Source organism: Ambystoma mexicanum, chromosome 5q (assembly GCF_040938575.1).
Source record: "Ambystoma mexicanum isolate Mex_15411 chromosome 5q, UKY_AmexF1_1, whole genome shotgun sequence".
Classification (NCBI taxonomy): Eukaryota; Metazoa; Chordata; class Amphibia; order Caudata; family Ambystomatidae; genus Ambystoma; species Ambystoma mexicanum.
In genome coordinates this window covers 1,277,295,980-1,277,322,512 of record NC_090933.1, presented here as the reverse complement: position 1 = coordinate 1,277,322,512, position 26,533 = coordinate 1,277,295,980, and the positions used below count along the sequence as shown (strand labels likewise).

The 26,533-nt window shown below is 49.7% G+C and overlaps 1 protein-coding gene across 3 annotated transcripts in view; it reads left to right on the top strand.

Moving 5' to 3' along the window:
* The window catches only part of NRBP2 (nuclear receptor binding protein 2), a 464,081-nt gene that overhangs the window by 152,629 nt on the left and 284,919 nt on the right, over positions 1-26,533 (top strand). Inside the window, exon 1 of one of the 3 annotated variants that reach the window (XM_069621853.1) lies at positions 17,079-17,237. The exons of the other annotated variants lie outside the window; for them this stretch is intronic. The gene's annotated coding sequence lies outside the window, so the exon portion shown is untranslated. Of the gene's footprint in view, positions 1-17,078; positions 17,238-26,533 lie in introns of those variants that run through there. 3 annotated transcript variants of the gene reach the window in all.

Below are 26,533 nucleotides of genomic sequence, written 5' to 3'. Positions count from 1 at the left end.
ACCCCACGGCCCGGGCGTCTGAGGTGTCCGGGCTTCTTGGGGTCTGGTCGCTCTTCTAGGGAATGGCCCGGCTTCTGTGGGCTGGCTGTGCTTCTTGGCGCTGGCTTGGGTTATTAATACCCGGGGCTGCCTGGTGGTCTAGGAGCTTCTGTTGGCTGGCTAGGCTTCTTGGCGCTGGCTTGGGTTATTAATACGTAGGGCTGCCTGGTGGTCTAGGCGCACTGGCGCTGGCTTGGGTTATTAATACCTGGGGATGGCTGGTGGTCTAGGCGCTTCTGTGGGCTGTCTGGGCTTCTTGGCGCTGGCTTGGGTTATTAATACCCGGGGCTGGCTGGTGTTCTAGGCGCTTCTGTGGGCTGGCTGTGCTTCTTGGCGCTGGCTTGGGTTATTAATACCCGGGCTGGCTTGTGGTCTAGGCGCTTCTGTGGGCTGGCAGCGCTTCTTGGCGCTGGCTTGGGTTATTAATACCTGGGGCTGGCTTGTGGTCTAGGCGCTTCTGTGGGCTGGCTGTGCTTCTTGGCGCTGGCTTGGGTTATTAATACCCGGGGCTGGCTGCTGGTCTAGGCGCTTCTGTGGGCTGGCTGTGCTTCTTGGCGCTGGCTTGGGTTATTAATACCCGGATCTGGCTGCTGGTCTAAGCGCCTCTGTGGGCTGGCTGGGCTTCTTGGCGCTTGCTTGGGTTATTAATACCTGGTGCTGGCTGGTGGTCTAGGCGCCTCTGTGGGCTGGCTGGGCTTCTTGGCGCTGGGTTGGGTTATTAATACCCGGGGCTGGCTGCTGATCTAGGCGCTTCTGTGGGCTGGCTGGCGCTTCTTGGCGCTGGCTTGGGTTATTAATACCCGGGGCTGGCTGCTGGTCTAGGCGCTTCTGTGGGCTGGCTGTGCTTCTTGGCGCTGGCTTGGGTTAATACCCGGGTGTGGCTGCTGGTCTAGGCGCTTCTGTGGGCTGGCTGTGCTTCTTGGCGCTGGCTTGGGTTATTAATACCTGGGGCGGGCTGCTGGTCTAGGCGCTGGCCGCACGGTGGCCTGTGTTTGGCTGATTAGCTCCGTCTCGGGGGCTCTGGGAGAAAAGAAGCCGAGAGCCGAGAGGAAGACTAGGCTGAGGAAGGCAAAAGAACAAACAGATGGAAACAAGAGACTGAAGGTGGGGTGTGTGCAGGGGGTCAACTAAGGCGAGGGATCGAAGGCGCGATATGAGGGGGAGGGAAGGGGAGGCAGGAGAACGGGCAGAAGGCGCGCACATGCTGCATAGATTGGAGCAGCGCAAGTTGTGTGGAGTGTGTGAGGGCGGGGGCTACACACACACACAGACAGACAGACAGACAGACAGACAGACAGACACACACAGACACACACACACTCACCTCTCCACATAAGCAGGTGTTTAGCTGAGGGCGTTGCACCCATGTAGGGAGAGGAGGGAGCGGCACCCATGCAGGGAGGGGAGGCGGCTTCGTTAGTGCAGGAAGGCATGGGAGCAGTACCCAATGAGCAGGGAGGTGAGTGGGCGGCACCCATGCAGGGAGGGGAGGCAGCTGCATCAGTGGAGGGAGGCATGGGAGCAGTACCCATGCGAGCAGGGAGGCGAGTGGGTGGCACCCATGCAGGGAGGGGAGGCTGCTGCATCAGTGCAGGGAGGCATGGGAGCAGTAGCCATGCATGGCGGGAGGCGAGAGGGTGGCACCCGTGCAGGGAGGGAGGCATGGGAGTAGTACCCATGCATGCAGGGAGGGGAGAGGGCGGCACCCATGCAGGGAGGGGGGGGGAGTGGCACCCTCACACAGGGTGATGGTGGGAGCTGCCTCCACACAGGAAACCAGGGAGCAAGTTTGAGGAATTGCCACCTGGTAAGGATGGAAAAGCCCTGGATTTATAAAATAATGAAACCATGCAGGTCATTCTATATTGGAGAACGTGGTCTGCTAACCAGATCCTCTTTCATTAAACTCCAATCCCAACGCATGGTGTGCACCTGTTCTGATCCGCTCTCCAGCGGCACAGAGCAGGTTCCGGCGTTACGGGTACCCGGTTACAGAGCTGCCGTGACAGCCTAGTCGCTGCCATAGAGAGGCTGCATTTAAGGCTTCAATTATGATCAACTGCCCACCAGGAGGTAGGAGGGTCATCTGGAAATATAAGCCATACCTAGTTTTTATATTCTGGTTGGTAGTTCACATAATTATTGAACCACATCTGACTTGTACCAGTGTCTACACTGTGAGCGCAGACTACCTATGAGAGGCAATGTAGATTCCGGGCACCTTTCTGTCTGCATTTCAGTAAATGGGACAGAGGGCAGGAGGCCTGGCACTATTGATGTCATGGGAGGTTGGGTAACTCTGCCCTTGCCCGGCCTGGAGATGGCCGAGCCTGGAATCAAAGGGGCAATTCTAGAACAACGGCCTGCCTCACAATGGGGGTTGCACACGAAGGGGCCTATGAAGTGCAGGGGGTGGGGGAGGGGGTTAGACAGGCAGGCAGAGCAGAACCAAAGGGGTGGGGTGCTTTCCCCATCTTAGTTGTTTCCTTCCTGTATACCACACGTCCTGCACAGAAAAGCACTTTGCGTATGATGAAAAAAGGCTCCAGTCGCGTGTTATCTTAACAAGAATTGGACCCCCTTAAAGCAGGCTTTCTTTGAACTAATCCCCAGTGGTGGTCTTTATAAAGGAGAGTGTGGTATCCTGGTATGAAATGGCAAAACTCCTGCTGCCAATCTCCCTCCGCTACTCCAGTACCCATCCTCATGCCAAAGTCTTAATGGATGGGTTACCAATGCCTGATGCCACAGCCATTACCAGGATTGCTTCATCTTCCGTTGCCAAGACGGGTACATAGGCATTAGGATTTTTCTCTTCAGTACTTCATGGTAGCGCTTCTTCAAACGGCATCAGGCTCCATACTCCTCAGTTCTCCTCCACTCTCCATACCATAGTCCAGGTTCAAAATCCTCGTCGCCAAATGATGTATCGCTGAGCCAGTGATGACAGGGAGCAGGAACCAGGCTGACTCAGGTAAGTGTAAAAAAAGGAAACGGGCTTTATTCTTCTTGGTTACATAGTATAGTCATAATAGGTAGGAGAGTAGGTGATAAGCCTCTGCCCTGGTTCCCAGTCCATCTCCCAGTCCCAACCGTCACTCTCTAGAATCCTCAGGCCCCCCACACTCCAAGCTCCACTTAAACATTCTAGGAGGCTCTTGCACACACTCAGCCATTCATCACAGTCAGACCAGGATACCACAAAGAGGGTCTCCCTCTTTCTTGTATACATCGGTGAACTGCAAGACTAACACATTTGGGCCTCTTTTGGGAGAGTTGATCTTTCCACAGCCCTCGGCCATTGAAATGATTGTTCCAAGGTAGAGGCAAGCCCCTTAAACTCTCCCAGGGCACAGTGGGGGCGCACTACTGCTGGAACAAGACCTGCATTTCTGCCATCTACACTGGTACCCAGGAGCTCCCTGGAGGTGAAGAACTCCTGCAGGTTTTAGCCATTCTCCCCTGGGTGGGGGAACGTGAATAAGGGACAGCGAGAACAAGGGCGCATCTTGCCCCTGAGCCCCTGGATTGGGACTCGCAGCAACTGAAGAAGCAACACAACTCATTTTCTGAATTCTGAAACGTGAAACTACCAGCAAATCCTAGTCTACCACGTCCAAGCGCTCTTGAACCAATGGAACCCACTTTGGCACTCTTCAAATCAATGTTGTTGCTCCTGGAACCAATTTGCTGCCACACAGCACCAGCTGGGTGCATCGATTTCCATTCCTTGGACAAGGAGCTTGCCGCAGGGGAAGACTGCAAACTGCCACGTCTTGAACTGTGCCTCAAACTACCAGCATCTTCGCCGACCCCTGAATGGACATCAATAATGACCCTAGCGGCTTAATCGACCTGCATCCTTCGATTGCTGCATCAAGATTCATCTCAAACCAGACTTGACACCTGTTCACTGTGATTCGCCACGTCTGTACAGATTTCGATTTCTGCTCGCACAACGTTGAGAAGCCTGGTTTGCCGCAGTTGAACCACCAATAATTGATTAAGGTACCATTGGAAGGCCCCAGTTGCCTGGTCCGTTTGTTGCCACCCTATATACTGGTTAAGCCACCTTCACTCTTTTTTCCCAAAAGACGCATCCTTTTCAATGACATTGAAGTTGTGTATTGCCTTTTCCACCCTTAGTATCCAGAGTGCTTGCATCATTCCATTTATTTATTATTTTGTTGCGCCTTCGTTAGGTGCCTATACAACAGAATTGTGTTTCAAAGCGCCACAAGGCTAAATGGGAAGGGAACAGGGGAGAGATAACAATGGCAAACAGTAAATGTACAGTTGTGGTCCTACTAGACCTTGTGGCATTCGGACGTGCAAGTGCAGTGAGGAGAAGTGCAGGAGATGGGGATGGAAGGAGAGGGGGAGCAGAGGAGTGGACAAGTGCTGGGGAAGGTCCTGGGAGGGAAGTGCTAAGTGGAGCCAAGGAGGAGAACATCGGGCTAAGTGCTGGTGCAGGCAACGCCCAGGGGTGGGGCGCAGAGCCCCCAAGCGGGTGCCCACAAGGGAAGTGCAGTGGGGGGAGGGTGCTGGTATCGACTGGGAGGAAGGGCCTGGAATCCTGTGAGATTCCTGAGGATCAAGGCACCAGTCACTGCGTCAGTGGGGTGATTAGCAGGGAAGGGAAAGGGGAAAGAGGTAGTGAACAGCAGAGTTGTGAGCAGTTTCCGGAACTTAAGGAGGTCCGGCTCAAATCTGAGGGGTGCAGGCAGGCTGTTCCAAAGGGAGACACCAGCTGAGGTGAGAGACCTGCCCCCCACTCTGTGCTTGTCAAAGAGCTGGAATTAAAGGAGCGCAAGGGCTCTATCAGGGGAGTATTTAGGGAGGGAAAGTTGGAGATAGGGTAGTCCCAGGCCTCAAAAGGCCTTGTGGAGGATGCAGAGGGTCTTCAGTTGATCCTTGCAGCCACCAGGAGCCAGTGGAGAGATTTTAGGGCTGGGGAGATACAGACCCTGGGCTTGAGTCAAAGATGAGTCTTGCAGCCCTGTTCTGTTTTAGCTGGGGGGGGGGGCAAAGGGAGGAAAGAGCGAGATTGAGGTAGAGGCTGTTGCAGTAGTGGGGCCTAGAGGGAACAAGAGCTCTGGAGACATTGAGCTTCTGGGGGAAGGAGGGGAAAGGAAGCACGCCTTTGAGGAGGTAGAGCTGGAAGTGGGATTTAAGTTCCATGTCGTTAAGGAGAGAGCAGAATCGACAGTGACCCAAGATTTTTGAACTTACAGGATGGTGGGGGTAGAGGGTCCAAAGAGGGTGGCCAGAGGGTAGGAGCAAAGAGAGTGCAGCTGTCTCGATGGGAAGGACCTCTGCCTTACTGGCATTGAGACGAAGATCAGCTGCACACCATTCCTGACGAGCAGACAGTCGGGGAGGAAGAGGAGGTAGTAGAAAGGAGTTTGAAGGAAAGCTGTGTGTCATCGGCATAACACTGAAAATGAGGAGAGAATGAGGAGATCCAGTGAGCAAGAGGGGCGACATAGCGATTGAAGAGCCATGGCGATACGATAGAGCCCTGGGGGACGCCACAGGTAGTGTGATGCTGGTGGAGAACAGGCCAAGCTGTACCTGGGAAGGGCAGTTAGTGAGGAAAGAAGTCAGCCAATCCAGTGCCCTATCAGTAATGTATGAGGATAGAATGGTTGACCTTGTCAAAGGCAGAGGAGTGATCAAGGAGAATGAGGACAGCGGGAGAGTTGCAGTCTAGATTTGCGAGCATGGTTTCACATGTATTCAGGAGAGCAATTGCCATGTCTCTGGTTGCCCGGAACCCAGATGGATGGTCATGAAGGCAGCCAACAAGGTCAGTGTGGAGGATACGTTAGGGGAGGACGTGTTTCTCCAGGAGTTTACTCAGGAATGGGGTAGTGAAAATAGGGCAACAGTTAGTCGGGCAGGAGGGGTCAGGAGACAGCTTTTCTAAAGAGATGGAGCACAAGGGAGTGCTTGAGGGATAGAAGGAAAGAGCCAGTAGTGAAGGAGTGGTTGCAGAAGTCGGCAAGAGCCGGGGCGAGACGGGAGATGTTGTCCTTGATGGTTCTGGAAAAGCAAGTCAGCACCTCTTTGGAGGAGAGATTTATAGAGCGGACCACTTTAGACACCTCATCCGGTGCTATGGGCATGAGGGAGGAGAGTGGAAGGAGGGGAGCAGGCTTGGGAGTGGAGATGGGGTTGGAAGAGAGTCGGGGCAAGATGTCCTGTGATTTTGATGTGGCATGGGATGCAAAGCGGTGCAGAGACCCTGGGAAGGAAGGAGAGAGGTGGAAAATGCAACTGGATTGGCGAGTTCCTTGCAGATTTTGAAAAGTTTGGCTGTGTTGATAGTGGCTCCAGAGATGCAGGCTTAGATGTGGGCCCGCTTCTTGAAGCGTATAGAGAAGCAATATTTCCTTTGGAGCAGGCGGCAGGCCAGTTTGTCAGAAGGTAAACCCAAGGTCTGTCACTTCCATTCTGCAACTCTGGACTTGCGTTTCAGAGATGCTAGATCGGCGCTGTACCAGCTGTTGTTCTTGGAGGCAGGTTTTAGGCGGATCCACATGACTGGGGCAAGGATGTCAAGGGTGTTAGATGGAGAGGTGCAGGTTAGAGAGGACAGAGTCTGAGGGAGAGTCAGAAGTGGGAGGGGGGATGAAGGTGGAGGCAAAAGCAGCAACGGACACTCACTAGATTGGTCGGAGGACAGCGAAGGAGGCTGGCAGTGCTTGGGGTGGCTTAGATAGAGGAAAGGAGTGGTCAGACCAGGAAAGGTGGGTGGTGACCGGATTAGAGATAGGAATGTTAGCCAGAAATGATGGCGTCCAGAGTGTGAACGGCATAGTGGCTTGGACCGGAAGGAAGAATGGAGAGCGAGGGAGTCGGAGGACACAGAACTGAGAGGTGGATGATTCAAGGGAGTCGAGGTGGATGTTGAAGTCACCAAGGAGGAGGAGTTTGGAAGAAGGAGTTGAGAGGGAGGAGACAAGGTTGGCCCATTCAGAGAGGAAGAATTAGATGGGGCCTGTAGATAGTGTTGAGGGTGAGGGTGAGGGTGAGGGTGAGGGTGAGGGTGAGGGAGAGAGAATGCGAGACCCCAAGCCTATAGATGAGGAATTTAAAAGAGGAGTAGGATTGAGTGGGTATGATGGAAGCAGGGACGTACTTGGGGGAGATCCGGGCCACTCTACATCCAGAACTGTTGGGTCTGGATTTGGGGAGGATGTTGTAGCAGTCGGGGAGTAGTATCAAGAGCAGTGACGGAGCTGACATTGAACCATGTCTTGGTAAGAGCGAGAACATCAAGGTCAAAGTCTTTGAGAAGGAGACAGATGTCAGAGGAGTATTTGACAGCAGAGCGAGCATTCAGAGTAACTAAGTGAAGCTGGTTACAACCTTTGAATGTATTCCAAGCAGGTGGGGGGGGGTATAGGGTTGTGGTACTCCCATAGGTGATGGTGGGGAGATGAGATGGAGTGGCTGGAGAATGGAGGGAGTTTATAAGAGAGGGCAGGCGTGAGTCAAGGAGCAGGAGAGTAGGTTGAGAGCCTTGTGCCATGATGGTGCCATTTTGATAGACCTTGATGATGCACCTAGTGGATGAGAAGAATGCCAAGAGTATTTTCCATCTAGTGCCACCATTAATGGGTGAGGAGGAGAAAGGGAATGAGTGGAGACCAGAGGGGGTGGGGGACTGGTCCATGGGTCTGGAGAGTGGACAGAAAAGAGGATGTCGGTAATGGTCTGCCTGGAATGAATGGGCTTCACAGGCCACAAGGGAGCTCCCTCCATCTATACAGGCAATGCAGAACTGTATCTATACAGGGAGCTTGGATGGAGATGCAGCTGTACAGAGAATGAGGGAGCTGCCTCCATGTAGAGCTGCTTGAATCTATACAAGACATGTTGGGAGCTATATCTATACAGGACCATAGCTGGAGCTGTGCCAGCAAATGAGGGAGCTGTCTGTGTCCTGAGAATTTAGAAGCTGCTTGTGCACCATAAATGAGGGTACTGCCTCTATCTATACAATACATTTTGGGGGATGCATCTATGCAAGAAGAGCTTCATGGAGCTGCAGGAATGAGGACAGCCTCGGCTGTACAGGGAATGAAGGTTCTGTTAAGGGATGTGATCTGCCAAGTTCTGGAATCCCTAGCTTTATTGATTTGTATAAGTAAAATGATGGACAAAATATAATTCTGAAAGGGAGGTCTGCTAATCGGACTCCTCCTTTTCATAAATGGTCCATGACAAAATGAGTGCTACCATGTGCCCTTGCAGAGACAGTCTACATACACCCTTAGCCCCAGTTCATCAGTGGCATAGAGCAGGTGCAAATAGCGCATGTGCATCCCTGACAGCTTCTGGGACACAAAGTCCCTGCACACAGAGCTGGCTTTTTAATCTTCTCCACCTATAAACTATAATAATTTGATGCCTTAGTTAAGCTGTGCCTAGCTGTGGCATGGTGACTGCTAAGAGCAAACAATCTACAGCCACAACAATTTGGTATCACTCATGTCCGCTCTGTGAGAAGGGCCCAGCTATGACGGGACTGAGGTGAATTTGCATGTGGTCTGATTGTCACTACAACCATGCAGATGAATGACCAAGATGCTGCCTCTTTAATTCTCCAGAAGGCGGACACCATTTTCCTCCAAGTCTCCTAGAAACCAGTGACTCAAAGGCAGCACTGACAAAGCCACTCACACCAGTTTGCGGACCGCTGTAGTCCCTTTAAAGTCATCAAGCATGGGAATGAGGTGGATTTACAGAGATGGGGCCCCATCATCTTGGTCTCTATTAGGGCGCTCTCACTTTTTATTTTACTGCACCCTCCATTTCCTGCAGACAAAGCACTCTGGGTGCAATACCATAAGGCAATGGGCATTTTTCTACAACCGGGTTCAGACCCCTCACAGCAGGCATACTTTGAACCAATCCACAGTGACATTTTGCCTTTAAAAGGAGAAGAGCACCCCACATTCTTTAATTCATCTTTGGACCCTTACAAGGATGAGGAGGTTTCACTGGACCTCTTTTGGGGTACAGCTGGTACAAAGTCCTCTGCCGTAGAGGCAAAAATAGAAGTTATCCAAGGCGGCAGAGGAGGGCTCTGTGCCCTAAACATCCCCAAGGAACAGTGGAGGAACAGTGGAGGCGACTGCTGCCGCCCGCACTGGATCCAGGAACCTGTTCACTGCAGGTGGTGGATACCCTGTAGGTGCTGTAAGGAAGGCATGGTATCAACAGTGAGACAGACACACTGTATGTACAGATAGGAGCGAGCTACGACCATCAAATAATAATGCAGTCCTAGTGGTGTCTTGTCAAAATTAAAGGGTCTATACTAAAATAAACTATTGCCAGTCCTTGCTTCTAAATACAAATAGTGTGGGGTAGTGTTTATGGAAAGAAGTGTTAACAAAGTGATAGGTCAGCGGGCCGTTGGCCTCCCTTCCCCACGTTTTCAGCACGGGACAATGTGGTTCACTCGAGCATAGCACAATCTCTTGCTTCTTTAGCACGATGATGCAGTTCAATCATTAGCATCAGGGCCTTCTGTGCCTAAGTCTCTTTGCCTATCAAAGTCTCTTCATGCAGAGGGCCTGATACTACAAAACAAACAAAAGTTATTTTTACTCTTACAAGTACTCAATTCAGGAGATTCACTATTCACCCCGGATCCCCCTCTTCCAGGCTCGGATCCTCTTTTACAATGTTCATAGGATATTCTTTCTCGGGTAACTCACGGTTCACCCCAGATCCTCATCAGCTGGGCTCAGATCCCCTTCATACAATTAGTCTCCCTCAGCTGATTTGGACCAATTTCAGTTAACATCAAGTAACGACTTTAAAATGTGCACAGGGTTTGGCTTGACCCGTTGCAGGACCACTTCGATTTCACAGTCCCGTTTTGCATTTGCCACCATTCAGTTGGATACCTAACAGACTTTCGAATGAGCACCCACATGGCGCTGGACCACTCTGTTTACGTTATCTGTCTCGGCTTCAAAAGGTTTCACTCATCTGATATTTAATTACATTCGTGTCACTTGTCACGTATGCTTCACACACTGTTATCTTCAAGTTTTCTCTATACATTGTTGCTGCTTGCAACCTTGGCTTCAACACAGGCCGGTCGCCACCTCACCGGCTGTGCTGACTTCACAGGCACTGCTTTGTTGTGGGAGCCAAGGACAGTACCATGGCGGCCAATGATAGTCCCCGCCTGGGCTATCGTCGAGGGAGAGCCTTGGTACCTCCAACACACAGTGCAGGTTTATTCAGCGTTGATTCCATGTCTTACGTTTCTTATTCCAAAAGGCTTGTTTGTTTATTTATATATAGCGCGCGCCAGACCCGAGGGTATCCGGGCGCGTGTGCAAGAATACTTTAAGCTTACAGGTTACAGATACACATTTCAAAAATAGTTAATAATAGATACATTGGTGATGACATTACGGTTTGTACACGGGGTAATATACAGTTTGTGCACCTAGTAGAGTACAGAATTATATACACAAGTAATTGTAGATAGAGATGTATACACAGTATACATTAAGGCAAAAAGCATGGTGGAGTAAGCTGTGATGGAGGAGCATGTGAGTATGCGGTCGCTCCAGATTAGCAGGTGGGTAGGATGTAGATAGTCCTGGTGTCTGTCAGTTACGAGTCATTTTCTTTGAGCCATTTAATGCAGTTAAGTCTAAAGTGTGAGTAGGATTGGTCAGACCTTAACGAGGTAGGGAGGGAGTTCCACAGCTGGGCTGCTTTGACAGGGAAACTGTTACCTCAGGCGGTGCTCAGTTTAAAGGGGGGCACAACTAGCTGGTTAGAATATGCTACTCTGGTGAGTCTATTGGAAATTCTTCTTTGGAACCTTTCCGTTTGGTATTTTGGGGCTAGATCGTTGATACTTTTGTATGTTAGTGATGCTGTTTGAAGTTTAATTTTGTCTGCTGTAGAGAGCCAATTAGATTGTATTCTGATGTCGGAGATATGCTCTCTTTTTGGGATTCCTAGGGCGGCTCTAAGGGCATTATTCTGCAAAGTTTGGATTTTTTGCAGCGTGTGTTTTCTAGACCCTATATATAGGGCGTTGCAGTAGTCCAGTTTGGATAATACCAATGCTCTTGATAAGGTGAGGCAGTTGTTAGTGGACCGGAATGGCTATCGTTCAGTTTTTTGATGTTTTGAGTATTCCCCAGTATGATGAGTTCCGTTTTGTCATCATTCAGGCATAGACCGTGGCAGGCCATCCATGCCTGAATGATGAGGTATATCCTATTCACCAAGGCCAAATCCTGTTCATAATCCCCCGAGAGTGGGATGAGAATCTGAGTGTCATCTGCGTAGTTAGTTTAGGTGATACCCAGAAGGTCTAGATCATCGAACAGGGGCTTTGTGAAGATGTTATACATAGTAGGAGATACGCAGGAGCCCTGGGGAACGCCACATGTAATGGGTACTGGGTCAGCTGCTGCAGAGGTAGAGAAGACCTCTACTCCTTATGAAAGTAACAATCGTTCTCTGCAAAGGTCAAGGGCACTTCCTTCCTTATAACCATCTTCGGTCTTGCAGTCTTTCTCCTTGCATTAAATTGCCATCTGGGAACTGCTGCTTCCTTGTGTGCTTTGCCTTGCTCAGAGTATGCTTTCATGCTCCGCCTTTTATCCATGTGATGTGGATAAAGGGAAGTGTGATGGAAGTCAGGTGTGTGTAATGATCAGTAATTGCCTGACACTGCCTGACTTTTGTATTGGAACATGTCGGGTATACGGCTCGGATGTTGTTCTGTTTTTCTCTGTGTGTTTTCCGTGAGAAAGTGTTTGTGTCGGGAAAGGGGGGTAAGTATCCCTCCCACACTGGTCCATCCTCAGGAACTGGAACCAAAAGTGATGGCCATGTTCTAGCAAGCTAGATGACAGATCCCTGGCTATTAGCAGGTGAGACACCTTCAGGTTTCTCACTGTGCCAGCCAAGCTCCCTTAAGTGGGAGTGTAGAACAAGACTCGCCTTGTCTTCCATCGACCAATATACCAAGGACATGACCTTTGTCTCTCCCTACATCTTCTAACCACTTTGATGCCTTCAACACCCATCCAAGCTGCTGCAAGGGAGCTGCCATAGTTATCCTTAACCTCGCGTTCTAAATGCTCGTAACGAGCAGACCACTTTCTTGTCTTTTGTGCAGTGGGAGCAGCCTGCACTACAACAAGCAGGCTGCTTTCAGGCGGCTCGGCGCGAACACAGTCTTCTGAAAGCAGTCTGCTCGATGAGGCACAGCATCTGCGAGAGACGTGTCTGGGGACCCCCCCGGGTCTGGAGGATGGAGCGGGGCTCCGGCAAGATATTTTTTGCCGGGGCGCCGCAATGTCTTGTTCCGACCCATTTTCTGCACTGAGTCTGTCTATATTCCGGTCATGGCGATTGAATGCATGAACCGAATACAACAATTCTTCGGAGGAAACATGTTTGTGCAAATACCTGATGCAACTGCGTGGCCTGCATTCAAAGCTGTCCATAGGGGTGCAGGCCACCTGAAGTACATGCAATGGTGTGGGGGTGATCAAGGTCCAGGGTTCAACATGTAAGGATCCCCGGTAGCTCACAGCTGCGTATGTCACTAGACGGTCTGTTAACGTAGTAAGCGTTGCAGTTCGACTGGGAATTGAGGGCGTTAGTGTCATCATAAGGTGACACTGGAACAGGGTTTAAGCTGTAATAATAATTTAGCATTTATATAGCGCTACGAACCCTCAGGTATCTGAGCGCTGATTATTATTACCCACGGTGTGTGGTGCTCATTTATCGACCTCGGCAGGATGAAAGGCTGAGTTTTGGCCCTGCCGGGATTCGAACCTGCCGCAGCAGGCTCTGCACAGATGTCAAAGCGAGCGCTCTACCCGCTGTGCGCCCAGACCGTGTTCTTTAACGTGTATCTTTAGAAAAAAAGGAAGGACCTTGTTTTTGGTGTTTCATTAAGCGGTAATATGCGACCGGCTGTTTTGAGCACTTTAAGACACTGTAGCAGGGGGTCAAAATTAAGGTTGAATAAGCGGGAGAAAAAAGCAGCTCCTGTGTATCCAGCATTAACCTGTAACCCAGGAGGCACCACGGGGGAACAAGTAGCTGGTACAAAGTGTTCCACAAGTACTTCCACATAAGATGCATCAGACTCCATTATTTACAACCCTTCTGCTGTAAAATGTCTTATAGATGTGTCCTAATGTTTTATTAATAGATTGTCCCAAACGCAGAACAGTCAAGGTCACTTAGGTGCGTTTGTTCTGCATCAGTGGGCCTGGGGAGCCAGACGTAGCTCCTGCTAGTGGTTTGTGTCAAGCTAACCAGGCTTTTTTAGGCTACAAACAAGAGCTAAACGGCCCCATCTCCCCTCGATTTTGAACCCCGCTACAGTGTGCTGATGTGCCAGGCTAAGGCATCGTTCGGAGGATCGCAGTACAGGGAATGGGCACCAGTGCCAAGCTCCATGCCCCCGGAAAGCCAAAGCACTGAATGTGGTATTCTAAAGCTGTGTGAACGTCAGGCACTATTCATTTCATTTATGTATTTAATTTTTATTGTACATCTATCTACATTTTCCCTGCTCCGTCAATTATGTAAAAAATATAATTTCTTTGATTCTCATACCTGCAACTAAAAATGCTCAATTTTAGAAGGTGAACTAGTGAACGTCACAGGAGCACACATTCAGCAGGCCATCCAGCTCAGCAGTTGTAATTAAAAAGAAAAACACTGGAGCCATCAGGATGTGTATCAACATGAGGGGGCTGAATTCCCAAATTCCTATCCATTGGATGAGCTAGAAGATACTCCTCAAAACCCAGTGAGGGGTATTTCTTGATGCCCAGGTTGCATTTTTGTAGTGTAGTGTAGTGTAGTATAGCCGCTAGCCACATGAGTCTGCCATCGTCTCAGGAGGATAGCTCTGAGGCAATGTGCTTTCCTTAGAAGCAACACAGGTTTGATCCCTGGGTCCACGCTTAGAAACCTCTGGGTATTAAGCCCGTTATAAATAACCTATCATATCATTGGTCATTGCCGCTCCACTAGGCTCTCTCTCGGAATCACTTCAGTTTGGGGAGACTTGTCTGAAACACATTAAATCTTAGCAGGATTAAGAACCTCACTTCACTTCTAATTTGCTGCTGAGATCAAAAGTATATCGTTCAATCCACTTGAAGTACAGATTGCTGAAGAGGGATGTAGTTGGATCACGCATGTAATCACCAATGAGCATCAAAAGTCAGAGCCCAAGAAGTCAACAGTTATGTTCCAACTCTCCAGAAAAGAATGGCCCTGAAGTTTGAAAATTAGCAGGGAAAAAAACAACCTATGCTTGCATTTTTTTAACGCCAGATATTTTCCCATCCTTGCATCACACCTTTAAAAATGTAAGCCAAGCTAAATCATTGCTAAGTAAACACATTTGAATGTAAACATAGACCCTATTCTGCATTGGGACTCCTACGGGTGCTGTGTTAGGTGTTAGTACACCTAAGGATCATGTGACAGGAAACGTCCGTGCCACAGGCGATCCGCCCAAATTGATGGGAGAATCCATGGATGCAAAAACATTGAGTGAAATTTCAAGAATCAATCTATTGCAGTGTTATATTGCCCTTAAAGAATCACCAATAACCAATACCCTTTCTCGAGTGTCCGCGGCGAGATAGGAAGCATTATCCGAACAGTGCTCAAATGACAAGTCTCCGCGCATGGAGAGGAATTAGTCAAACAGGGTTCAAAATCGCTGGGATTTTAGCTCCTGAATCGGGCCTAGAAGAGTCTGTTTCACTTGATGCAACCAGCTACCCGGCCAAGCCAAATGCTGCAATGCAAAAATACCTATCTGACATTAAGTCTGTGTCTGGGAATTTGCATTGCAAAAACAAAGAGGTGATGGCTGGAAGGTTTAGAGTGAATCTTAACCACTGGCAATGCTCTGGGCAACCCTCCAGACCACCGTTCTTCACCTGCCAAGCCATTACAGAAGGGGAAAGAACATATGCAAATCAGGCTTGGCCCCACCCCAAAAGGGGCAGTCCAGCCCAAACTGCTAGGCCACATCCCTTCTGCACGAGACCACAAGCATCCCCATTTCGCCCTTGTTGGGACTCATCAGTGAGGAGTAGCTTGGGTCTCTAGGCCCAGCAGGCACGGGACCCACGTCTGGGCATACCCGTGCCACTTGGGGTGACAAAGTAAAAACAAAGAGGTGATGGCTGGAAGGTTTAGAGTGAATCTTAACCACTGGCAATGCTCTGGGCAACCCTCCAGACCACCGTTCTTCGCCTGCCAAGCCATTACAGAAGGGAAAGACCATATGCAAATCAGGCTTGGCCCCACCCCAAAAGGGGCAGTCCAGCCCGAACTGCTAGGCCACAACCCTTCTGCACGAGACCACAAGCATCCCCATTTCGCCCTTGTTGGGGCTCATCAGTGAGGAGTAGCTTGGGTCTCTAGGCCCATGCATTAACATGTCCCTTACACTTCTAGAAGGCATGTAAAGCATCAATGGTCATAGGTACTAGACACATAAGGAAGTGTGATTTGCTTACTATGTGTTAGTGCCTCGTTCTGCTGCTGCAGCAAGAGAAAGAGTGAGCAAGGTGACAGCAGGGAAAAGAAAGGCAGCAGCTTACATGCAGCAGTAAAGCGACCGAGATGAATGCAGTGACGCGTGCACTGGATGAGTGATGGCAAGGCAGCAAAGTTAGGCAAAGACTAAATGAGGCAGCAGCAAGATTGATGCAATTTAAAGAGAATGTCAAAAGTGAAGACACGTAAAGCAATGTGGTCAGCGACCATGGATTCATCAGAAACCGTGCGCAATGTAAGTAGATGACGGAGCAACACAGCAATCTAAAGAGGGGTTCAATACGCAAATGCCATAGTTCGGAAAACAAGTTTTTCCATCGTTCAGGCACTCTATTCACACGATTGGACATTAAAAGCTCCTGGGTCATGATGACTAGCTCCTGGTCAGAGGAGAGTCCTGACGCGCAGGAGCTACTTTCAGCTCCTGCTCCATGAATTCCAGTTTCGACCTTGCTGTCCTGATAGGTTAATGTCCGATCCCGATCAACTCTCCTATCCAATAATGTTTCACTCCATGGCCCTCCATCTTGCATCAACTTTCAGCTGCTTCTTGTGAAGCCAAACCATCTGCTTCTCCCAGAGACTAGATTTTGAAAATAAAGGGACACAAGTGACCACAGTTCAAGGGTGTTTATTGAACTTTATCAAGGACGTCATAAACGCCTATCTAAACCTAAATCTAGGATGGGAGCAAGCTACGACCATCAAAATAATAATGCAGTCCTTGTGGAACCTTCATCAAAATATAAGGGCCTATACTAAAAACCTATTGCCAATCCTTACTGCTAAGTTACAAATAGTTTGGGGGAATATTCATGAAAAAGAAGTGTTCTCAAAATAAGTCAGGATGTTCAGGCCATTAGCCTCCCTTCCCCACGTATTCAGCAAGGGACAAGGGGGTTCACTCGAGCATAGCACACTCCGGAGCTTCTTCGGCTCGGGGACACAGTTCCATTACACGCATCAGTGCTTCTATGCCCAAGTCTCTCAGGTTGTCTAAAAGTCTCTTGCTTCAAAGGGCCTGATGAATCAAAGAAAGTTCCTTTCCAAATATTCACATAGGGTGATTCACTCTTCACCCGGGATCCCCCGCAGCTGGGCTCAGATCCCTTTTCTCAGTCAGTCTCCCTCAGTCGTGTTCGGACCAATTACAGTACGTATTTATCAATCGAAGACTTTCGAATGTGCACAGGGTTTGGCTTGACCCGTTGCAGGACCACTTCGATTGCACAGTTCACAATGTTTCACTCAGTTGGATGCCTAACAGTTCTTCGATTGAGCACCCACGTGGCACCGGACCTCTTTGTCTATGGCATCTACCTTGGTTTCAAAAGTTCAATTGCTCCTTGGATGTTCAATTATGCTCGCGTCACTCATCACATACAGCTTTCACTCTGTTCTTTGCAGGTTTCTTCATACAATGTTGCTGCTTGCAACCTTGGTTCCAACATACACCGGTCTGCTATCAGTCTCCCCGACTCACCGGCTGTGTTGACTTTACTGGAGTGGCTTTGTTGTGGGAGCCAAGGACAGTACCACTGCAGCAATCGCTCCTCCCCGCTGCGGTTCTCGATGCGGGAGAGGCCCAGGTACTTTCTACACACAATGGAACCTTTCTGCAGCTTTAATTCCCGGTCTTATGTTTCTTATCCTTGAGGGCTTGTGAAAGTAGTGGTTTTCTCCCTCTGAAAAGGCCAAGGGCAATTCCCTCCTTGCAACCCTTTCTGGTCTTGCCACCTTGCTCCTCATGTTAAACTGCCATCTCTGAACTGCTGCTTCCTCCTGTGTTTTGCCTTGCTCAGAGTGTGCTTTTGTGCTCCGCCTTTTATCAGTGTGGGGGAAGTGTTATGTAAGTCAGGTGTGTGTAATTTAGTCATTGCCTGACTCTGCCTGACCCTTGTGTTGGGAGATATCAGCTATATGGCTCTGGTGTTAGTGCGTTGTCCCTCACGATGAACTGTCCGTGAGAAAGTGTTTGTGTCGGGAAAGGGAGGCAGGGGCGGTTGAGCTTCTAGGTATCCTACCTGGTAGGACGGGGAAAAGGTGTTACGCGGAACGGGATACCGCGTCTCACCCTTCAGTGTCCCACTTCCACTCTCCGAAGACCCCTCATCCAGGTGATTATCCCCCACTGGGCCACCCCCAGGAACTGGATCAAATAGCGATGGCTGTGCCCTGGCCATGTAGCATTTGCTTTGTTTGTTACAGGCTTTGTTGTACAGTCAGTCTCTGTGGCACAATCAGTAAAGGCTTGTGGCTATGAACACAAGGTTGAAGGTTCAAGGCTACCCTGCGGTGTCAGAGACCTGACAAAGGTGACAATGGGAAGCTGGGAAACTGTTCAACTGTTTATTATGCAAAAATGTCAGCTTGCGTTTCTGCTGTGGCCACCCTCCCTTTTTTTGCAAATCTGGGAAATGGATTTAAAATTTAAAAAAAAACTCTCAAGGCGAGGGGGTATAGAGGCGCTCATTCCTGGACAGTTCTGGCAAAACCGGGACATATGGACTCCCTGCCAGAGACCGGAGTCCAAAAGGATAATCCCTCTGCATGCAGGCCATCTCCGAGTCTTGGATCACAGGGCTCTGGGCGCTGCTCTTCTGGCGTAAACCATAGCGTGGTTTTACCACTAAAGAAAAAGGCGCCGAGTCTGACCCCTCTGATCCAGGAAAGCTCTGTCCTATTTCTAGACTTACCTTTGTAGGGAAAGTGGTCGAACCTGCTCCCTCGTGCCAGCTTCACGGTTTTTTGCTTTGGAAATCAGGTCGCCCTACTGGAATCCCCTTTATGGGGGGTGAGTAGGGACATGTGAGGGGGGGGCATAGTAGTTTGCCACTCCAAGGATAACCCTAGGCGCTGTGAAACTAGCACAGTGGTGATTTGGCGCTGTAAAGCATATTAACATAACTTCTAGGCGCTATAGCGGGTCTCACTTGCTGATTGCCATTGACTTTCTCAATTCCATGCGTTGATTATAATAAAACCCCCACTTCAGCCTGTGGTAGCGTGCAGCTGGGCACGCAGCATTCCACAATCTGCTAGTTTTCAGATGGGTAGCTCATTTGGTTGAGCGTCCGCTGCAGGGATCCGGTTGCACTTTCTGCTCTCAGGTTTGAATTCTGGTGAGATGGACCATGTCCCTGTGGGTGTTACAGCCACGCCGCCTTGTTTATTGAATAGCGATGCATGCTGTTTACATAGCTGCCTACATGACCCGTTCCAATCTCTAGGTGGTTATCCAGGCGATTTTTTTTTCTTTGCATTTTGGCACTTGCAGTTTCACTTTTCCCATTATAAAACTGGGACTACAAGTCCCCGAATGGAGAGAAAAAACCAGTACTGGATAAGCACCTACAGATTGGGATGGGTCATGTTGACAACTGTGGTGCCGTGAAGCCGCAACACTAAGTAGCAAGAGCTGTCTGACAACCATGCCAAGACGTGTATCGTTATTATTTACCCCGCGCGCACACCATAGTACATTTCCCCCACATGAGGGAGGCAAAGGGGCAACAAGTCCAACCAGGCCCCAGAATGCATAGCAGCAAGTTAGCCCCGTGTTCTATGTCACTCTTTCATCCGGTTCTGGAGTCTCGCTGACAGCACTGCATGCTGGGATTTTGACATGTTTAAAATGTGAAACTACAACAGAACAGCCAGGGTAAGGCGTCACGTGACTGGGAGGGGGGTCCCATGGCACCAGGAGCCGGGCCTGTTGCAGACCTGGCGGGAGATGCGTCTTAGAATCCATGGATTTTGGGCCTCGTGACGGGACCGGGCCCCTCGCCTGGCAGGACTCTGTGACCCCTCTGGCCTCTTGCCCACTAAGACCAAGCGTGGTGTGCTGGATTACAGCCCAGCCCTATCTGCCAGCTACACTCAAAGCCTCGCGCTCGCTGGCAGGCTGGAGCCCCGTGGGTGGTCACAGGGTAAGAGGGCTCTGTGTTGGGGGGCGGGGGGGTAGGGGGGGTAGGGGTGCAGACTGAATTGTGAGGTGGGGGTTCGGTTTGTAGGTCGGATCAGAGTGGGGAGCCTGTAGAGAGATGGGGGGGGGGGCTTGGTCTGGGGGTTAAAGTGTGATTGGATGGATGGATGGATGTATGGATGGATGGATCGATCAGTGAAGGGGGGTGTTCGCTGAGGTTTAACGGGGACCAGCCAGCATTCTGAGGTGTGGCGCATGGGGCAGATCTTGTGGCACACATGGTGGGGGATGGGGAAGGGGCTGGTGATTTGGGGGGGAGGGAGCACTCACAGGATAGACATCACCCGTGGTGTTGGGGGCTGGGGAGGGATAGGGGTGGAAGCAATGTGCTGTGAGGTAAAAGGGTGAAGCCAGCATTCTGAAGTGGGGGGCATGGGGAGCACTTGTGGCACACATAATTGGGGGGGAGCAGTGAGGTCCTGGGGATGTTGGGGGTGACACATTAACTACTGCCCTGCAACAGTACAACAGTGAGTAGAGGCTAAAAGTCCACTCTGCCCTCACACAAACTATGAGCCAACACAATCATAAAGGTATAACAGGCACAGTTAAGAGATATAGCTCCTTCGCCATTTGTGGTAACGTGGGCCGGGTGAAGGCTCTGCTCTTAAGAGGGGTGTGATCTGGGAGCAACACACACAGCAAAGTACTACAGTCCAAAATAAAGGGATGTCCAATCAAAATTCTGCAAACCTATATTCTTCAAACAAACACACCATGTACAATTTTAACTAGACAATCCTGTGATAACTAGACAATCCTGTGAAAGTCCAACACAAGAAACTCCACCACTGGAGCAAATTATTATTCTAATTAATGATCCAATGTATATCTACGGGTATCCAAACCAAATATCCCATTTGGTACTTTTCTGATACGACTCTGGAAAATACAAAGACCTAAAGAAAATTATTATCATTGTCGGAACGTTTAAAGGAGACAATGTTTGTTCAAACAGTCTCATCAAAACAGAGGTGTGATGTCAGCTGTGACATGACATAAATCAAACCTTAGACAACAAAGAATAAAAAGTCCCCTTGACTTTGCACCAATGGACAGAACCTTAGAATCGGTCGATTAGAGTAGATGAAAGACCCAAAGAGTGTGGTGGCCTTTCTTGAGGCAAGAGTCTTCTTCCGCCAACACAGTGCAGAACAGACAAAGGTTTATTTAAGAAAATGTAAAAAGAACAAAGGATCAGAAATGTCCAAAATTGGTAAGACGATCCAGCGTTTCTTTCCTTATTCCCCCAGCACTTTGATCATGCGGGGTATAACCAAATTGTCTAATCATTCAAATTTTCATTTGGTATGTCCCTTTATGTCCATGTTGTTTATTACAAAAACTCTCGTGGGGGATAGCTGAGGTGCAACGCGCACGCCTTGAAAGCAAGACGACGCGTAGCAACACAGGTTTGATCCGCTTAGAAACCTCTGGGTATCAAGCGGGTTATAAATAACTAATTATAATTATTTTCGAGTCAATTCATGTTTCTTTTGCATCACCTAGGATGTCTTTTAAATGCTCAGTTTTACATTACTAGAATCTTTTTTCCATAGTGGGTCTGCCAACGTGTGTGTGTGTGTGTGTGTGTGTGTGTGTGTGGCATCACCAAAGAGTAAAGGTGTTCTGACCCTCAGTCAGGGTCCTTCGATAGAACTCGTTTCGGCGGTCAAAAGTGGTGGTCGTCAAGTCGCCTTCCTCAGGGCGTGTTTCAAAGAGCCCTGCACGTTGGGAGGCGGTGCTCCAGGCGTCTCCTCCCCTCCTGGTGGTCAAAGGGCTGTAGTGGAGCCAAACACTGCCCTTGTACCACATCTGCTGAGAAAAGTCCTGCAGGTGTCAAAGTCTGTCCGATCCCTTTGCTCCAAGATCAAAGAGCCTGAGATCTCTAAGGTTAGTCGTGGGCACATCCTTCTCGGCAACAGAGCTGAGATTTCTTTGTTTGAACACAAGGCCATCAGTCCTCGCGGCTGCTGATCTAGTTTATGCATGCAAATCGCCCTGCCTGAGAGTCCAGCTCGAAGAGTGCATCACAAGCTTCAAAGCAAGAACACAGGATATTCAAAGATAGAATAGATGCAGCACTCTGGGTAATGAGAAGGCGGGGGGAGTCAATTTAAAGACTACACTGTTCAAACAGGATATTTCTTGAGTTACAACAGGGGGTTAAAATGGCCTATGCAGTCTCCAGAGCCCAAAGATGGGCTGGGCAGCCGATATCGGTCAAGAGTACCTTTGCAAATGTCTTGGTGGTTCAACAGCATCAAACCAGGCTTCTCTGCGTCAATCACTGTGTTGGATTGGGTCGAGGATGCAGAAGTTGTGATGGCCCATCGGTGAGCTGGCTGTGTGCCGGGGCCGAACGGAAGGTAGCTGCAGTCTCAAATAGTCTACTCTCCCTGTGGGGATCTGGCGATCCCCGGGTACAGTCTGTGCTCGCAGTCCAACAGTGATGAGCTGGTACTAGGATGCACAGGTGAGTGGATTCCATGTGGCGGCTCGGAGGTCGCTTTTTGGCTAACACCAGGGTCGGGTCGGTTAAGTTACAGGAGCATCAATGAAGAAGCTGGTGTTTCCAATGGTGGCTCGAGCAAGGCAAGGAAGCAGTACTTTGTGGTTCGAGCATAGGCAACAACGCACTTTTGCTGGTGCGGTGCAGCGGCTAGCGGAGTCGAACAGTGGAAGAAACGACTGCAAAGTGCAGGGTCAAAGGGTCCTGCTAGATTACTTGAGTCACAGCTCGGAAGATGCTATTGTCGACAACAGGGGCCTTGGCTGTTCTGGCTTTCAGATGCTGCGAGTCCCACTCCAGGGTCTCAACGGCCAATGACAGTCCTTTTCTCAGCCTCCCATTCGCCATCAGGCAACCTGCAACACGGTGAGGTCCCAGGCAACAGGGGGTCTGGCGGAGAGGCAGGCGTATGGTCCAGCAGCAGAGTTCACCCCCAATGGTTCCTGGGGATGGTTAGAGGACCGAGCTTGCCTTGAAACACCTTCCTTCACCTCAGAACTGGAGGACTTTAGAAAGGACTGTCTCGAAGCAGGGTCCAGCGAAATCTTCTCAAGTGATGATCCAAAGATGCTTCAAGATGATTCCAAGAAGTGGTTTGGGGGCACCTTCTTTTAAAGGGGAAGAGCCACATGTGATTGGACTAAATCTATTCTGCTTTTGGGGTCCAGTCCCTGCTCTTGAACTGAGTGGACTTTGCCTCTCTGACATCAGACCCAAAGTGTTTGTGGTACAGGACGTTGGGGGGGGGGGGTAATGGAAAGAGAAAGCGGAGCAGAGTTACAGAATGGCAGCTTTCTACCCAAACTGTACAGATCTCTCCCTGGCCACAATAACTCCTCCCCCTTGCCTTCTCCATAGAAACCAAGGCCTTTAACCATGCCGCCTCTGGTGAGGCCTGGCTCTTGGTGAATGGGTGTGCCTTTTTGATTTCTGTTTGCAGGCCAGTGTCCTGTGGAGTGGCTGGCCCTGTTGCCTGCCCTTTCAAAGGATGGGGGCAATCCCACCAGGCCAGATTCCTGCCAGTAGGGCAGGGTCTGGCCTGTCTGGGGGAATACCCATAGCCCTCCCACAGCTGGCCTGGGCCCACAGAGCTGACGCACGTGCCGTATCAATGTTCTTCTTACAGGTCATTCTGCCACCATCCTGCCTACTTATGGTCCTGATAGTTTTGGTGCAAAGGGGTGTTCCACGGGATGGTGATCCCTGAGGTCGGGCAGAGGGGGTAGGAGCCCTGGGTTCAAAGGGTGAAGCCAGCATTCTGAGGCGGGGGCATGTGGAGATCTGGGGGCACAGGAGGGATATTGGTGTGCTCTAGCGGGCACAGGGTGGGCGATCCTTGTGAACTCGAGGTCATGGAGTGAATCGTCATAGCCTGGTGTTTATGGGAGTTTAGCATTCTTAGGATCTGCATCGCAACTGGATCCACAGGGATTTAATGGAGGAGCGTTGAAGTCTGGAGGTCATATTGGGGGGCATTGTGATGAGGAGGCGGTAGGCTGGAAAAAAAGTATGGACGTCTCAAGAGAAGCTTCTTGAAATGGAGGATGTGGAGGACCTTTTAGATCTGGGGGTAACTGAGTAGTGTTGAGATGCGGGGGAGGGGCAGAGTTTGGGGTAGCATAGTGATGCATGGAGTCGGATGGGTGGAGAGGGAGTGCTGTGATCTTGGGGGACACGAGTGAGCGTTGTTCGGGTCTGGGTAGATTATCCAGATCTGGGGTCAAAGTTTCGGGATGCATCATGATCTGGGGTCACAGGTGGAACATCTGTTTCTTGGGGTCCCTATGTGCAGATGCATCATGGTTGTGCGGGGGTGGGGGGGTGGGGGAGTGACGGGTGGAGCCTCTAGATCTTGATGTGTGGAGGCATCTTTATCTGGGGCCATTGGAGGAGCAATGAAGATCTGGGGTCCAAGTGTTGGGATGCATCAGGATTTGGGGGTCACAGGTGGAGCATCTACATTGAGGTTAGGGGGGTCCGGATGTGGGGGTCATGAGTGGAGCATCCAGGTGATAGCTAGAAGGATAAGCCAGAACTCTCAGTACTAGACTCTGGTGTGATGGCTAGAAGGATTAGCCAGAGCTCTCAGTACTAGACTCTGGTGTGATTGCTAGAAGGATTAGCCAGAGCTCTCAGTACTAGACTCTGGTGTGATCGCTAGAAGGATTAGCCAGCGTTCTCAGTACTAGACTCTGGTGTGATAGCTGGAAGGATTAGCCAGATGGCTAGAAGGATTAGCCAGAGCTCTCAGTACTAGACTCTGGTGTGATAGCTAGAAGGATTAGCCAGCGCTCTCAGTACTAGACTCTGGTGTGATCGCTGGAAGGATTAGCCAGAGCTCTCAGTGCTAGACTCTGGTGTGATAGCTAGAAGGATTAGCCAGCGCTCTCAGTACTAGACTCTGGTGTGATAGCTGGAAGGATTAGCCAGAGCTCTCAGTACTAGACTGGTGTGATAGCTAGAAGGATTAGCCAGAGCTCTCAGTGCTAGACTCTGGTGTGATAGCTGGAAGGATTAGCCAGAGCTCTCGGTACTAGACTCTGGTGTGATAGCTAGAAGGATTAGCCAGCGCTCTCAGTACTAGACTCTGGTGTGATTGCTAGAAGGATTAGCCAGCGCTCTCAGTACTAGACTCTGGTGTGATAGCTGGAAGGATTAGCCAGAGCTCTCAGTACTAGACTCTGGTGTGATGGCTAGAAGGATTAGCCAGCGCTCTCAGTACTAGACTCTGGTGTGATCGCTAGAAGGATTAGCCAGAGCTCTCAGTACTAGACTTTGGTGTGATAGCTGGAAGGATTAGCCAGAGCTCTCAGTACTAGACTCTGGTGTGATCGCTAGAAGGATTAGCCAGAGCTCTCAGTACTAGACTCTGGTGTGATAGCTGGAATGATTAGCCAGCGTTCTCAGTACTAGACTCTGGTGTGATAGCTGGAAGGATTAGCCAGAGCTCTCAGTACTAGACTCTGGTGTGATAGCTAGAAGGATTAGCCAGCGCTCTCAGTACTAGACTCTGGTGTGATTGCTAGAAGGATTAGCCAGAGCTCTCAGTACTAGACTCTGGTGTGATCGCTAGAAGGATTAGCCAGCGTTCTCAGTACTAGACTCTGGTGTGATCGCTAGAAGGATTAGCCAGAGCTCTCAGTACTAGACTCTGGTGTGATAGCTGGAATGATTAGCCAGCGTTCTCAGTACTAGACTCTGGTGTGATAGCTGGATGGATTAGCCAGAGCTCGCAGTACTAGACTCTGGTGTGATAGCTAGAAGGATTAGCCAGCGCTCTCAGTACTAGACTCTGGTGTGATTGCTAGAAGGATTAGCCAGAGCTCTCAGTACTAGACTCTGGTGTGATCGCTAGAAGGATTAGCCAGCGTTCTCAGTACTAGACTCTGGTGTGATAGCTGAAAGGATTAGCCAGAGCTCTCAGTACTAGACTCTGGTGTAATCGCTAGAAGGATTAGCCAGCGCTCTCAGTACTAGACTCTGGTATGAAAGCTAGAAGGATTAGCCAGCGCTCTCAGTACTAGACTCTGGTGTGATAGCTGGAATGATTAGCCAGCGTTCTCAGTACTAGACTCTGGTGTGATAGCTGGAAGGATTAGCCAGAGCTCTCAGTACTAGACTCTGGTGTAATCGCTAGAAGGATTAGCCAGCGCTCTCAGTACTAGACTCTGGTGTGAAAGCTGGAATGATTAGCCAGCGTTCTCAGTACTAGACTCTGGTGTGATAGCTGGAAGGATTAGCCAGAGCTCTCAGTGCTAGACTCTGGTGTAATCGCTAGAAGGATTAGCCAGCGCTCTCAGTACTAGACTCTGGTGTGAAAGCTAGAAGGATTTGATGCGCTGTAGATTAATTTCCCAATTTTGTTTTACTGTATTTTATTTAAGAAGTGAAATGTTTTATTCACTTGTGTATAGGCTCATTATGAATGCCATATCATATTCGATTTGAATGTCGAATTTTACTATGAATTGGAGAGTTTGTAATGAGCGGTTTGTGCAAAGTTCATTTTGAATAAACTAAACGCACAATAAATAAATAAAACACTGGCAGGTACTTCCAGTGAAAAGGTTCCAGTGAAAAGGTTAATGGCAAGGCTTGATAAAAGGAGCTCAAAGAGTTCCTGTGAGGAGGTGTTTTGGGTGGGTAGGGTAGGGACTGGCCATGGGGATTAGCACGGCTATGGGTAGGCAAAAAACCAACGCCTGCAGGCTTTGTGTCCCTCCTTGTTTGCCATTTTCCCTATCTACTTAAATACAATCGTTTCACGTCACGCAGTCGCGCAAACTAAAAAAAAAATTTAAAAAAAGGGACAAACTACTAACATAAAGGTAGGACTACGAGTTGGCAGCAGCTACCGTGACTACTGTACAGTAGTAGGAAAAGGGGTG